Source organism: Neophocaena asiaeorientalis, unplaced genomic scaffold (genome assembly GCF_003031525.2).
Source record: "Neophocaena asiaeorientalis asiaeorientalis breed wild unplaced genomic scaffold, Neophocaena_asiaeorientalis_V1.1 scaffold400, whole genome shotgun sequence".
Taxonomy (NCBI): Eukaryota; Metazoa; Chordata; class Mammalia; order Artiodactyla; family Phocoenidae; genus Neophocaena; species Neophocaena asiaeorientalis.
In genome coordinates, this window is record NW_020175089.1 from 4,163,615 (window position 1) to 4,178,513 (window position 14,899).

A 14,899-nucleotide genomic window follows, 5' to 3' on the forward strand; every position below is an offset into this window, starting at 1 on the left:
GGCATTTTTCACAGAACTAGAACAAAAAATTTCACAATTTGTATGGAAACACAAAAGACCCCGAGTAGCCAAAGCAATCTTGAGAAAGAACACCAGAGCTGGAGTAATCAGGATCCCTGACTTCAGACTACACTACGAAGCTACAGTAATCAAGACAGTATGGTAGTGGTGCAAAAACAGAAAGACAGATCAATGGAAGAGGATAGAAAGCCCAGAGATAAACCCACACACATATGGTCACCTTATCTTTGATAAAGGAGGCAGGAATGTGCAGTGGAGAAAGATGACCCAGCAATCCCACTACTGGGCATATACCCTGAGAAAACCATAATTCAAAAAGAGTCATGTACCAAAATGTTCACTGCAGCTCTATTTACAATAGCCAGGAGATGGAAACAACCTAAATGCCCATCATCAGATGAATGGATAAAGAAGATGTGGCACATATATACAATGGAATATTACTCAGCAATAAAAAGAAACGAAATTGAGCTATTTGTAATGAGATGGATGGACCTAGAGTCTGTCATACAGAGTGAAGTAAGTCAGAAAGAGAAAGACAAATACCGTATTCTAACACATATATATGGAATTTAAGAAAAAAAATATCATGAAGAACCTATGGGTAAGACGGGAATAAAGACAGAGACCTACTAGAGAATGGTCTTGAGGATATGGGGAGGGGGAAGTGTAAGCTGTGACAAAGTGAGAGAGTGGCATGGACATATATACACTACCAAATGTAAAATAGATAGTTAGTGGGAAGCAGCTGCATAGCACAGGAAGATCAGCTCAGTGCTTTGTGACCACCTAGAGGAGTGGGATAGGGAGGGTGGGAGGGAGGCAGATGCAAGAGGGTAGAGATATGGGAACATAGCAGAAAGTAACACAGCATTGTAAAGCAACTATACTGCAATAAAGATGTAAAAAAAAAAAAAAAATGGCAGGACAATACTACCAAAAGCAATCTACAGATTTCATGAAATTTCCTATCAAAATACTGATAGCATTTTTCACAGAAATAGAACAAATAATTTTAAAATTTGTATGGAAACACAAAAGACCTTGAATTGCCATAACAATCTTAAGAAGAACAGAGCTGGAGGTATCACACTCCCTGACTTCAGACTCTACTACAAAGCTACAATAATCCAAATAGTATGGTACTGGCACAAAAACAGACACATAGCTCAATGGAACAGAATAGAGAGCTCTGATAAGCCCAATTTATTGTCAATTAATCTATGACAAGGGAGGCAAGAATATATAATGGAGAAAAGATAGTTTCTTCAAGTGGCACTGGAAAAACTGGACAGCTAAATGTAAAAGAATGAAATTAGAACATTCTCTAACACCGTATACAAATATAAACTCAAAATGGATTAAAGATCTAAATGTAAGATGGGACAATAAAACCCCTAGAGGAAAACATAGACAGAACACTGTTTGCAATAAATCGTAGCAACATTTTCTTGGATCTGCCTCCTAAGGCAAGGGAAACAAAAGCAAAAATAAACAAATGGGACATAATTAAACAAAATCTTTTACACAGCAAAGGGAACCATCGACAAAACAAAAAGACAACCTACTGAACAGGAAAAAATATTTACAAATGATATGACTGTTAAGGGGTTAATATCCAAAATGTATAAACACTTCATACAATTCAACATCAAAAAAGCAAACACCCAATTAAAAATGGTCAGAAGACGTGAATAGACATTTTTCCAAAGAAGACATACATATGGCCAACAGGCACATGAAAAGATGTTCAACATCACTAATCATCAGATAAATGCAAATTAAAACCACAGTGGAATATCACCTCACACCTGTCAGAAGGGCTATGATCAAAAAGAACACAAATTACAAACGTTGGGGAGGATGTGGAGAAAAGGGAACCCTTGTACACTTTTGGTGGGAATGTAAATTGGTGCAGCCACTATGGAAAACAGTATGGAGGTTTCTCAAAAAACTAAAAGTAGAACTACCACAGATCTGGCAATTGCACTCCTGGGTATATATATCCTTAAAAAACTGAAAACACTAATTTGAAAAGATACATACACCCCAATGTTCATAATAGCAGTATTTACAATTGCCAAGATATAAAAGCAACCTAAGTATCCATCAACAGATGAATGGATAAAGAAGATGGGATATATATACACACACACACATACACACACACACAAAGGAATACTACTTAGTCATAAAAAAGAATGAAATATTGCCATTTGCAGCAACAAGAATGGACTTAGAGGGCATTATGCTTATTTCAAAGACAGACAAAGACAAATATTGTATGATCTCATTTATATGTGGAATCTAAAAAATAAAACAAACTAGTGAATATAACAAAAAAGAAACAGACTCAGAGATATAGAGAACAAACTAGTGGTTACCAGTGGAGAGAAAAATGGGAGGAGGGGCAACATAAGAGTAGGGGATTAAGAGGTATAAATTATTATGCATAAAATAAGCTACAAGGGGCTTCCCTGGTGACGCAGTGGTTGGGAGTCTGCCTGCCGATGCAGGGGACACGGGTTCATGTCCTGGTCCGGGAGGATCCCATGTGCCACGGAGCAGCTGGACCCATGAGCCATGGCCGCTGAGCTTGTGCATCCGGAGCCTGTGCTCCGCAACAGGAGAGAACAAATATTTTACAATAACTGTAAATGGAGTATAATCTTTAAAAATTGTAAGTCACTATGTTGTACACCTGAGACTTCTATAACATTGTGAAATAACTATACTTCAACAAATAAGAAAGAGAGTAGGAGAGAAGGAGAGAAAGAGAAAGAAAGAAAGAAAGAAAGAAAGAAAGAAAGAAAGAAAGAAAGAAAGAAAGAAAGAGAAAGAAAAAAAAAAAGAAAAGGAAAGGAAAACTGCCAGCTAGACACTCAAGGGGCAGGATCAGAAGAGAGGGGGCAGGGTAAATTTTCCACCCCACCCCCAGTGTTTCTGGGCAACCCTAGTGCTGGGTTCTTCAGCTGTCCATCATCCTGGAAGCAGCTGGTCCAGGTGGTGTCCTGACTCTCTGAGAGCTCCAGGTTCAAGGGCTTGTGGGCTTCAACATGATGGTTTGAAGTGAGAATATCACCATTTTTGAGCCCCAATCGTTTTTCTTTGGCTCACTTGACATATCCGGACACTGGACAGATGGAGGTGGAATGGAGTGAGAGCAAGGCAAGAGCTAGAAGAAAGGATTGTGACTGGTTGGGTCCCTCTGGGGCAGTGACTAGAAGCATTTCACAGTTAGGAATGGGGGGCTGGGTTGTAGGGATGTCATGAGGGTCTCATTGTGACACACTCCTTGCCCAGTGGAGTGGGGATTGGCTAAGAAAACAGAGTGGGGGGGATAAATCAGAGGTTGGTTGCCAGGACCTGAGCCCAACAGGGAGATGGGCTCAGAGAGATGGCGCTCCCAACCTCTTTGACCCCTTCACACCTCCTCTAACGAGCACTCCAACTTCCCCCCTCTCTCTCTCCTCAGTAGGGCTCAGGGCAGGCGCCTGCTGATACTCCTGAGCCCAGCAGAAGCAATCACAGGCTTCTCTCACTGTGGGTCAGTGGCAGGGTGGGGCTGGCTGTATCATGCTAATGAGACCTGCCAAGAGAAGCCCAATGCAGGGGCTGCATTGAGGGTGCCCCAGCCATCTCACATCCTCTCCCCATTTCCACTTGTGGCCCACCCATCTCCAGCTTCTCTCCTTGTTTGGGTCCTGCTCTTAGGTTTCCTTAAAAAAAAACCCTGCCTCCAGTCTTCCCTTTGACTTTCCTGGTGATCTGTCCCTGCATATCCGTGCCAGCCTGGGGTCATCAGTCCTGCTTCAAAATGAGAGAAACCTAGTGGAGATGGTTCCTTGAATGTCCTGGACCACAGTGCAGGTGAGAAATGCACCCTATCAGAGCAAAAAGGAATGGTCTCATAACAGCATCATTTTGAAGATGGGGCTCAGAGTACACATCTTCCTTAAATTCAGTTTATGAGAGCCCCACAAAGATCATACTCTTTGCAAATTCTAGCAGACAGTTTGCCGCAGTGTGGGAGAGAGGCCTCAAAAGCATGACCACATCTCCTGGCCCCCATAACAGGTTCCAAGATTGCACCACAGCTCCTCAGTTGGCAGGATGGCAGGTTTATGGGCTTCTTCTACCTGGAGAGCTTCACTTCCATCACTGGGGCCCACCTGAGGAATCCCCAAGAACCACTCTGCAAAGGTACAATCAAATGCCCACTCTGCACCTCTGAAATCATTCACGAACAAAACATGTATAAATTGACCTGTCTTCTGTGTGTGGCTTCCTATGTGGCAGATACTGAAGATAAAAGGCAAAAGTAAGACTCTGTTCCTTTCCTTTAGGAGCTCGTGGTTCATTGGATGAGCCAGAGAAGGAAACAATAATTGACTCTAATCAGAGACAGAGTGTGGCCACAGTGGGGGAGAGGAGTGAGCACACAGGTAGGAAGTCCAGAGAAGAGGGCTGGCACAGACCACTGAAATCAGTGCAGCCTTCCTGGGAGAGATGTGAGCTTTGGAGGAAGAATGAGATTTTTAAGTGGGGTGGGAAGAGTGTTCCAGGGAGAGGTATTGTGTGGCCAATGCCCTTCTTCTTTGATCCCCTTCATATCTGCAGCCTTTCCCTTCTCAACTCTCTCCTTGCTCAGCACAGCCACAGTGACTCTTCCAATCACAATGCTCAAAACTCCCACTTCTACAAAGAACATCATGGTTGGTGACTCTACTTCTTCTGACTCAACCTCCCTTCTCTGCTCTTTCCTGTCTCTTGTGTTCTTCCCACCTACCCAACCTCCACACTCCCAAGACAGCAGGTAGAAAATTACACTCCTGAATCCCACCTTTGCTTGTGTATGACCTGAATATTTTCTGAGTCAACATGGTGAATGTATTTCTCAAAATTTGCTATGAGAGATTAAGTCTAAAGCAGATTCTGCCCCTTAGAATGTAAATTCACCTACAAGGAGAAAGGAAAGGGACAACTGCCCACCCTTTTGGATGCTGAGTGTCCTTATGCACCCTTCAATGCATGTTAGAACTTATATAAAACAATGTAACTGTGTATTTCCACCAAACAAAATACAGCTTTCTTCTGTATATCTGAAGACATTTTCACCCTCTCTCCATAATAAGGAAATGCACAGTTCCAACAGTCATTATATACATTGCTGACTATATTAATTATTCTTCAGAATTCATCATGGCTCCACTGAATATTCTGTTACCTGAAAATTAAATTCCAAGCCAAGGCAAATTTGAGAAAGAGAAAACAGAGCTGGAGGAGTCAGAATCCCTGGCTTCAGACTATACTACAAAGGTACAGTCAACAAAACAGTATTGTACTGGCACAAAAACAGAAATATAGATTAATGGAACAGGATAGAAAGCCCAGAAATAAACCCATGCACCTATGGTCAATGAATCTACTACAAAGGAGGTAAGACTATACAATGGAGAAAAGACAGTCTCTTCAATAAATGGTGCTGGGAAAACTGGCCAGTTACATGTAAAAAAAATTAAATTAGAACATTCTTTAACACCATGCACAAAAATAAACTCAAAATCAATTAAAGACATAAATGTAAGACTGGATACTATAAAACTCTTAGAGAAAAGTATAGGCAGAGCTCTCTTTAACATAAATTGCAGCAATATCTTTTTTGATCCATCTCCTAGCATAATGGAAATAAAACCAAATGGGACCTAATTAAACTCAAAAGCTTTTGCACAGCAAAGGAAGCCATAAACAAAAGTAAAAGACAACCCAAAGAATGGAAGAAAATATTTGCAAACCATGCGACCGACAAGGGATTAATCTTCAATATTTACAAACAGCTCATGTGGCTCAATATAAAAAAAAAAACCAAACAACCCGACCAAAAAATGGGCAGAAGACTGAAACAGACATTTGTCCAAAGAAGACGTACTGATGGCCAACAGGCACGTGAAAAGATTCTCAACATCACTAATTATTAGAGAAACGAAAATCAAAATTACAATGAGATATCACCTCACACCAATCAGAAAGGCTATCATTAAAAAGTCTACAAACAATAAATGCTGGAAAGGATGTGGAGAAAAGGGAACCCTCCTACACTTCTGGTGGAAATGTGCATTGGTTCAGCCACTATGGAGAACAGTATGGAGGTTCCTTAAGAAACTAAAAATAGAGCTACTCTATGATCCAGTAGTCCCACTCCTGAGCATAAATCTGGAGAAAAACATGGTTTGAAAAGACATGCATCCCAATGTTCATTACAGTGCTGTTTACAATATCCAAGACATAGAAGCAACCTAAATGTCTGTCAATAGATCAATGGATAAAGAAGATGTGGTACATATATACAATGGAATATTACTCACCCATAAAAAAGAATGAAATAATGCCACTTGCAGCAACATGGATGGACATGGAGATTATCATACTAAGTAAGGCAAAGAAATACAAATATATGACATTGCTTATATGAGGAATCTTAAAAACAATGATACAAATGAACTTGTTTATAAAATAGAAACAGACTTAGAGAACAAATTTATGGTAACCGGGGGGGGGGAAAGGTTGGGGAGGAAGGGATAGATTGGGAGTTTGGGATTGACATGTACACACTGCTATATTTAAAATAGATAGCCAACAAGGGTCTACTGTATAGCACAGGGAACTCTGCTCAATTCTCTGTAATAACCTAAATGAGAAAGGAATTTGGGAAAAAATTGATACATGTATATGTATAACTGAATCACTCTGCTGTACACCTGAATCTAACACAACGTTGTTAATCAGCTATACTCCAATATAAAATTTTTAAAATTTTTAAATTAAAAATTAAAAAAAGAAAAAAATTAAATCTAATAATTTGTATATATGTAAAACAGTGGTAGGAGAGAAAAGATCAAAATGGTGAATATGTACTATCAACACATACATATTACAAGCAAAGAAAAAATGCAAAGCTATTGTCATACTTGTTCCTGTAATTTGTCAGGGGGCCCTGATTAAAATCTGTAGCTTCTTTCTTTCACTACTTATTCTGTATTTCCCCTGCCCTCACTCAGAACCTCAATTAGTCTCAGTTCTGTATCAAGTGGAGTGATCCAAAACTATATTCCCAAAGGGTCTGAGTCCTCAATCCTGCCACCTTTTAGTTGTAGTAGTTTTCCATTAATCTTTACAATTGAGCATGGAAGCACAAAGAGGCACTCCAAGAATCCCCTGGGCTCCTAACATAGCCCTTATTGCCCCCACTGGGTAGCAGCAACCTCCCTTACCCCTTGGAAATCAGGATCAATCACACTGGACAGTACTCTCTTTTTGTTGGTTCAATGGAATAAAGAGTGTAAAGTATTCAGATAGAAGTCTCATAATTGCTATGTCCTCTGATATTAATTCCTTGAGGATTAACCCTCTGAACTATCATAACTCTTATTTGCTGGGACAAAATACAAAAATTCTGCAAATGGGTTACTAGATGTAATTGTCACAGGAGCCACACCCAATTCTATTCCTCACTCACAGAGCAATGTATTCCAGCCATGGGGGAGACAACACCATATAATTGTCTCTGACACAAAGTATATACTGTTTAAACTGTTAAACACAGCCGAACCTCTCCCAACAGATGCCACACTGAATCTAAGCCCTTCTACCTTTCAATTAGGCCAGCCACTTCTAGGTGATGGGGTGCGTGGTAAGAGCAGTTAATGTTATGGGCATGAGTCCATTGTTGAACATTCTTTGCTGTGAAATGAGCTCCTTGATTCAATACAACAATGGGTGAATTATCGTGAAAGTGCATAAGGCATCCTGTGAGTCCACAAATGCTGTTGCTGGCAGAAGCATTACAGGCAAGGAAGGAAAATCCTTTGTACTTCAGGGTCACCCCTGCAGTGCTAATAGCTGGCCATTTTTCTGTATTACCAGCTAATTGTGCAGACCCAGATGTAAACCAGTTTCAAGTGTTTTCCTCAGTCAGTTGGTCATCAGGAACATTTCATGAGGCCATAAGCATGGATCGAAAGAGAGCAGAAAATGCAACAGGAATTCATGTCAAAGAGTCTGAGCCCCCTGCTCATGCAACCTACTCAGGTTTTCCCAACTTACTCAAATCTGATCTCTTACGTACCATTTACATCTGATGTTAAATTGCTTCTGCACATGCTCAAACTTATGGCCAAGTGTGTTCATGATGGGAAGTTCAGGCCACAGGACTACCTCATGTTCTGGAGTTAGGAGTTCAGTATCTACCAAGGCCCAGTAGCAAACCAGAAGCTACTCTCCAAAAGAGAATAGTTATCTCCAGAAGTGGGTATTTTCTAAAACCCCCAGAAATCAAGCTGTTGTTCTCCTGTTCATGTTTGTGAGAAGCTCCATACATCAACTGTATTTGCCACACTTTGAGCATCATTGAACCTGCTGGAGCATAAGCACCAGGTTGTAGAGCAGCTTGTATTACAGCCTGGACTTATCACAGAGCTTCATCTTTCTCTGGTTTAACTTGAAACTGTCCTTCTCATGAGCAACTCTGTAGATGAGTCAAGAGAGTATACTCACCTGTGATATATGTTGCCTCTCAATTCCAGAAAGGTCTACCAAGAGTTATGTACCTTTGTTCATGGCAGGTGGTACAAGGTGTGGAACCTGGTCTTTTGCCACAGACTACTGAAACCCTGGAAAATACACTCAGGTGATACCTCCCTGGATTTTCATTGGCTGTATCTCCCATAATGTGGTTCACATATGTCTTAATAAAGGCATCTAAAGTTCTTCTTCCTGCTCATCAAATCCAATCAGCATAATCTTAATATAGTGAATCAGTGTTATGTTTTGTGGAATGTCAAGTCAATATCTCTGTAGACTATATTATGGCAGAGAAAAGAATAGACCTGGCCCCATGGTGCTGTGAAGGTATGCGGTGACCACTGATAGGTAAAAGCAACTTTCTGGTGGTCCTTGCAAGTTGATATGAAGAAAAAGGCATTAGCTGGGTTAGCAGCTATATACAAAGTTCCAGGGGCCATGTTGATTTGCTCCAGGAACATTTTAATTTTTTTTATATTTTATTATTTTAAAAAATATTTACTTATTTATTTGGTTGCGCTGGATCTTAGTTGCGGCATGCAGGATCTTCCTTGTGGCATGTGGGATCTTTAGTTGCAGGATGTGGGTCTTTTTAGTTGCGGCATGTGAACTTTTAGTTGCGGAATGCATGCAGGATCTAGTTCCCTGACCAGGGATCGAACCCGGGCCCCCTGCATTGGGAGAACAGATCCATATAACCACTGGACCACCAGGGAAGTCCCTCCAGTAAAATTTTTAAATCTGACCTTGCAATCATAATTAGAGTCCCTGCCTCAGTTAATAATAAACCACAGTCAATCTCCAAAATTCATTTGAGTTCTGCACAGGCCAAACTGGTGAGTTTAAATATGATAGATATCACCATCCCTGCTTCTTTCAAGTCTTGGACTGTGGCATTAATCCATAGAGTTCCCTGAGTGATGCTGTTTTTCTTCTGGTTTTCCGTTTTACTTCTTAGTAGGGAGGGGAAGTTGTAGGGTCTTTCATCTGTCAAGCTTACACACCAAAAAGACAAGGCACAGGCTGGGGTATACCCACTGCTGAGGAGCCAATTCTAGACTGCAGCTAAGCAGTTTTATATTCTGCAACTCTATTCTGAGGGGTGGTGGTGGATGGGACAGGAAGCCTCATACCTCCTCAGAACCCAAGAGGCAGTGGCAGCCTTCAGGGAACATAGGAAAGTGAGTAAGAAATGGCCCAGAGCCACTCTCACAGACCTTCCATCCTCTTGTGTTCCACGGGGGGTCACAAGGTGTTCTGCCAAAAGTCAGATTACCTGTGATTCAAACCTTTGCCTGTGAGGCTTATGTTGTTATATGCAAGGTTGCCAGGGTGCCCAGGTGGAGCCATTCCCCTACATGTCCACACCCTTTGGCCTTTTACATATTCAACCAAGAATTCTTGGTAACAAAGGCCATCCCATCACATGCTCTAAGTAACTGATAATGGACAATCACATTGTCCTGGACTTTCTGCTGGCCAGTTACTGTGGTGTGTGTGTGTGGTTGCCAACACCTCATGCTGCACCTGGGTTTATGACATAGTTAACTGACTTGGCCCAGATGGAGAGTCATACTAGCATAGACCCTCTTGTCCAGTGTTGCCCAAGACATGAAACAGATTCGGTCTAAGTCTCTATCAGTGCACTTATGCTATAGAATTTAGAAGAATCAGTAGTCAATGAGAAATGTACAAAAATGTCTAACAATAATATCAGTGTCCACAAAGTCAATTTTGTTCTGTTGTTTCAAGTGGAGGCTATTCCTTTCTGGTATCAGTGGCTATTGGGAGGTTTCTGATGAAGATTCAATGCTGGCCAGCATATTGGTGGCAGTCTGGGTTAAATTGACCAAATTCCCTGCAGACAAATAGCTCAGAGTGAGATTAGGTACCTCCCTTTACCTCCCTTTACCCCTGACATCTCAGGCTCTAAAGTGTTTTCTTCCCATCAGCCAGGGTATCTTCCACAGCCAGATAATCAGAATGACCAGTTCCTGCACCTGTCACTCCATCATGTTTGAAGAATCCTTCCCGTGTCTTACCCACACCATAAACTCAGATTCATCCCAATGTGGCTCAGCAGTATATATACTTTGCACTACTCTTGAAAATTTCTCTCACACCCTGATGTGTGGTCGCAACAGGACCACCTTAGGAGTTGTGGTGGAATATGACAACGTCATATTCCTGATCATTATCGTAGGCACAATTGCCTCAATTCAACAAATATAGCCAGATGGCAAAAGAAACACCAGATACGAGTCGCCCACCCTCCGTTCTTTTTTGCTACTCTGAAACTCCAGTAGCCTAGTTTCCCAAGAGGTAAGCATGGGAGGTACAGAAAGAAGGGTTAATTATGCAGTATGGGAATCTTACAAGCAGTCTAGGTCTCCTCCATCCCCCAGCATGACCAACATTCTATTTAAATAGGTTGTACTATTTCTAGGAATTGCTACTTTTAGACCCCAAAGTGTCTTTATGAAGAGTATGCTCCACTGGGAGCTGAGCCTACTTTGTCAGTTATCTTGGTCAGTTTTTCCTTTCAGAGGGGCCCATTCCATCTTTTAAGGGCACCTGCTACCTGGCAGTACAGGTTTGACAAGCTTGTGTATTCCAGTGATGTTCATCATCGAAGGATCCTTTCTCTTTGGCATCCACATGGGTCACAAACAGAGGGTTTGGGCCTTGGGCAATGTGCTGCCATAAGGTTTGTCCCCATAGAAAATGAAACTTTTTCATCCAGTTGTCCCACCACGGTGACTGCCTCAGTTGCCTCAGAGTCAGTGAAAATATAATAAGGTGCACTTGGGCTGGGGGTGGGGGGGTGTTTCCAGGCAAGCATCACAGTCTACAGCTCCCTCCACTGAGCAGAGTTCCCTTTACCATGCACAGTTTTAAGCAGTTTTATTTGGGTATACCCCATCATCCTCTAATTAGCCAGTCTGTCTTTGAACCAGGCCCAGGTAGCCTCAGGAAACTGGGTGTAACAAAGCCTGGAAGAAGCCAGAGTGGCTGGCACAGACCCTCCATCTGAGATAGCCGTGTTTGGCCAATGAGTGAGCACTTTTTCATGTACCTGTAAGATGTCATTAATGCCTGGTTTAATTTCCTGGATATACCATTTCCATTAATAATGGAGGCTTGTTTGGCAATACCCACTTTGTTGGTGTTCTTATTTCTGACCCATCTCAGGATAGGGATGTCAGTGTGTAGTACCACCTGCTGTTACTTTTTTAGCTTTTCAGTATCCACTAGAACCCAATAACAAGCACTGACAGTCTCTCAAATGGAGTATACCAGGTGGCAGTGTCAGGCACAGGTACTGCAAAGTGACATTCTCAAGTTGTTAAAAACATCATTCTCGGGAATTCCCTTGTGATCCAGTGGTTAGGACTCCGGTTTCACAGCTGGGGCCCGGGTTCGATCCCCGTTTGGGAAACTAAGATCCCACGAGCCAGGCAGCATGGCCAAAAAAACAAAACAAACAAGAAAAAACCATAATTCTCTGCACCAGCGCTGGGTTGAGGGCTCCTGGGCTCCCCCACTTGTGAGTGGGCGGCCATCAGGCGTGGAGTCCGGCACCTGTGGTAATGGGTTTTAAAAAATCCATCTTGAAGAAGAAAGATCTTAAGCAATATAAATTCAGAAGCTCATGAAAAGAGGCCTCCAATCCTAACGAGATATATCACCTCATATCGCAAATGTTGGCAAAATGAAGCATTACTTGTATGGCTGCTGTGAGCTTTCAACAATGTAGCAGCCACATTTCCCATTCAGAAAGTCCTCTTTCCAGCGACAGCTGTATGGAATCAAAACCCGGGATGCAGTATTTCACTTGAGGAGGGATGGATTTCGAAACTTGTATCCCAGAATCCTTCTCCCATTAATGCAGAAGACAGCTATGCTGGCACTTACGTTTTGCTTCTATGAGGATTTATCTTGCCTTCCCTGTAAGCCTATCAGTTCCCCGGAGTTTGCAACCCTGAGCCCAGCAGCAGTACTTGGGGGGTCAACAGAAGAAATTTTCACTCCATTGGAAAGAGTTCAAATATTGCTTCAAGACCACAAGCATCACGACAAATTTACAAACACCTACCAGGCTTTCAAGGCACTGAAATGCCATGGAATTAGTATTTATCGAGGTTTGGTGCCCATTCTTTTCTGTAACGGATTCAGCAATGTTTTTTTCTTTTTTTTGGCCTTTGAGGTCCCATTACGGAGCATCTGTCTCCACTGTAGGTATCATGGAGGTGGGTGGTATGTCCTTCTAGCCTTCTCGGCCGATGACAAGAGGGAACCAGACAGAGCCTTTCTAATGTCTGAACGATGTTCTCGGGAAGTGAAGCTGGGTTGGGGGGTTGGGTGGGAGGCCGACGGCTGCGTCCACACGGGCCTCTGGGCAGGCGTCGTGGGCCGGTGTCAGAGTCTTGGGGCAGCGTGGCTGAGGTTGAAGGACCACGTGTGTCTGTCCAGCAGGGCTGCCACCATCTCGGGAGCCTGAGGGCCTTGAAGGCCGAGATTCCTTTCCCTGCCCAGGCTCACCGCTGGGAGTGAGCAACTCAGAGAACTGGATGGCAGACCCACTGCAAGGTACTGGAGACGGGAGCAGCATCCCCCCAACTCCCTCCCCCCCACCGGTGCTGCAGACTAGTGAAGGGCTGCCAGCGTGTGATCACCAACAGCTGAGTATGGGACAGGCACATTGGCCTGCTAGGAGGTATTTTTGGGGGGGTGCGGCGGGTTGGGGCATTTTTTTGTTTGTTTTTGAAGTCTATTTATTGAGTAAAAATGAAATCATTGTCAGACATTAAATTCAGTTTGGTTCAAATTTGGCTGATGTTCATTTGCAGCAGAGATGAATGGAGGTGAAGAGAAGACACAGTGACGCTGGCAAGGGGACACCGAACAAAACCATTCTCTGCTGATTATAAAAGCGGGCATCATGCAGCCAGTGTGAGTCACCTAGCAAAGGGGGACATGACATTTAATAAGCAGAGATAAAACCAAAGTAATTAATAACTTTCAAGAAAAGAGAGGCCAGAGCTTTTAGAGGACAAGATGCAGAAGGGGCTCGTTGGAGAACAGTGTTGGGTGCAGAGCTGCCAGCTCACTTGGGGAACACAGTGATCACGTCATCAGACCCCTCAGGTGGAGTGACCCACTCCCAGGCATGCTTTTCACAGTAGATCTGTTCCTCCACAAAGAAATGGCCTTTCTGTTTCAGGTTGGTGCCACAGTCGGTGCACACATAACACTCAGGGTGGTGGGGAAGGTCCCGCAGCTTCAAAAAACACGCCGGCAATGCCAATTCCACATTTGTCACACATGAGCAACTTCTGGGAATTTCCAATTCATGCAGCTACTTTGGTGACTGGAGCCTTAACACTTCTGAATCCTGATGGCTTGTGGGGATCCCCTTTCTGCTCAGACTCCAAGATTTCCTGCAAAACCAGGAATGAAGAGGACTGTTTCAGAGCCTCATTTAACTCCTGTTTCTCTGAAGAAGACTTCAGAATCTTTGTCAATGACAAGTCTGCTTGGAAGCCGAGAACGGTCTAAGGCTCTGCCATTCATCTCCTGCCCACTGGCTGCTTTCTTTGACTCCAAGGCATAGTTGAAGTTGGAGATGTTTTCAGAAGAGTAGAGGTCAGCTGGGTTGTTGTACTGGTTTGTGATGACCCTGGGGGTAGAACTGGAGGCAGGTGAGACGGTAAAGGGCATGGAACTTTTGTTGTGGGCGCTTCCTATATGTAGGACCTCTTGGGGTTCAGAGACTAAATTCATCGTATATGGGTGATGTTTCCCTTCCTCTGTCACCAGAGGAGACCATATTTTCTTTCAGATCTGGCTACTATGAGAGTCATATTGTCTGTGCAGCCCTTGATTTTGTTCTGAGCTTCCAAGTGCATCATATTGCTGGTATTTTCCCCATCAATGGCTGTGATTACACACAGAATTACCTATAGCAGCCTTGCTTCTGGGAGTGACCCAGGAACTAGTGAGAGGCTGCTTGAAATCCTTGCCCCCCACAAGGCAGAAGCTCCAGGGTCCCTGGCCATGAGGATTATTTGCAGGGTGGTCATAGCAAGGCGATGGGGGGTGGCAAACCGAGGGGACAGATGGGGCAGGACACAGAGTGATGCACTGTGCTCCCCGGCAGCTGTCCTGCTAGGAGGTTTTGAATGCTGAAGAATGGCGATCAGCAGTGCAGTGTTTTAAATCTAGCGACAGCAGCAGTAAACCAGCCAGCCCAAGAAGAGGTTATGCTGCAGCAGGAGCAGAATAAAATAAAACAAAA

At 43.1% G+C, this 14,899-nt stretch overlaps 2 pseudogenes; one reads left to right on the forward strand and one right to left on the reverse strand.

Annotated features, from left to right (window-relative positions):
• Positions 1-12,840, forward strand: part of LOC112412532 (solute carrier family 25 member 51-like) — a 26,343-nt pseudogene extending 13,503 nt beyond the window's left edge.
• An 868-nt stretch (positions 12,841-13,708) lies between these two features.
• On the reverse strand, positions 13,709-14,684 carry LOC112412541 (PDZ and LIM domain protein 1 pseudogene; annotated as a pseudogene).
• Between the last annotated feature and the right edge of the window lie 215 nt (positions 14,685-14,899).